Here is a 1,105-nt window from a genome sequence, read left to right as displayed (position 1 = left end):
GCCCTTCTAGCTCTCAGGACCCCGTGGGGTCCAAGTACAATTTGTGACAAATCTATAGGATAAAATATCTTTAGTGGCTGGGTCTACTCTGGTTTCTGGATGCTGGACGCAGGCAGAAGGCAGCACAGGCCGTGCACCATGCAGATGTGGCCCAGCACCCAATGTCCACTCGGGTTTCTGGATGCTGGACCCAAGCAGAAGGCAGCATGGGCCGTGCACCATGCAGGTGTGGCCCAGCACCCAATGTCCACTCAGGTTTCTGGATACCAGACCCAGGCAGAAGGCAGCACAGGCCGTGCACCATGCAGGTGTGGCCTGAAGACCCACCATCCACCTCAAGTCCTGACTCAGCATTGGCAGGTGTGGGGAAAAGAAAGAGAGATCAGACTGTTACTGTGTCTATGCAGAAAAGAAGTAGACATAAGAGACTCCATTTTGTTCTGTATTTGAGATGCTGTTAACCTGTAACCCTACCCCCAACCCGTCCTTGCCAGAGACATGTGCTGTGGTGACTCAAGGTTTAATGGATTTGGGGCTGTGCAGGATGTGCTTTGTTCAACAAGTGCCTGAAGGCAGGACACTTGTGAAAAGTCATCACCATTCTCTTAATCTCAAGTACCCAGGGACACATACACTGCGGAAAGTCGCAGGGACCTCTGCCTAGGAAAGCTAGGCATTGTCCAAGGTTTCTCCCCATGTGACAGTCTGAAATATGGCCTTGTGGGAAGGGAAAGACCTGATCGCCCAACACCCGTGAAGGGTCGGTGCTGAGGAGGATCAGTGTAAGAGGAAAGAAGGCCTCTGGGCAGTTGAGATAGAGAAAGGCATCTGTCTCTTGTCCGTTCCTGGGCAATGGAACATCTCAGTGTAAAACCCGATTGTATGTTCTATTTACTTCAGATAGGAGAAAACCGCCTTAGGACTGAAGGTGGGACGTGCTAGCGGCAGTGCTGCTCTTTATGTCCTAAAAAGGTTTATGGAGATGTTTGCATATGCATATCAAGGCACAGCACTTTTCCTTAAACTTATTCATGTCACAGAGATCTTTATTCACATGTCTTTCTGCTGACCTTCTCCCTACTATGATCCTATTTGGTAAAGGTAA

At 49.6% G+C, this 1,105-nt stretch overlaps 1 protein-coding gene across 1 annotated transcript in view; it reads right to left on the bottom strand.

Moving 5' to 3' along the window:
- GAB4 (GRB2-associated binding protein family, member 4) overlaps positions 1 to 1,105 on the bottom strand; it is a 55,238-nt gene that overhangs the window by 4,360 nt on the left and 49,773 nt on the right. The gene's annotated exons all lie outside the window — the stretch shown is intronic.

This window comes from Colobus angolensis, unplaced genomic scaffold (assembly GCF_000951035.1).
Source record: "Colobus angolensis palliatus isolate OR3802 unplaced genomic scaffold, Cang.pa_1.0 Scaffold887, whole genome shotgun sequence".
In the NCBI taxonomy this organism is placed as follows: Eukaryota; Metazoa; Chordata; class Mammalia; order Primates; family Cercopithecidae; genus Colobus; species Colobus angolensis.
The sequence above is the reverse complement of the archived record's forward strand: the minus strand, read 5'-3'. Positions and strand labels throughout refer to the sequence as shown.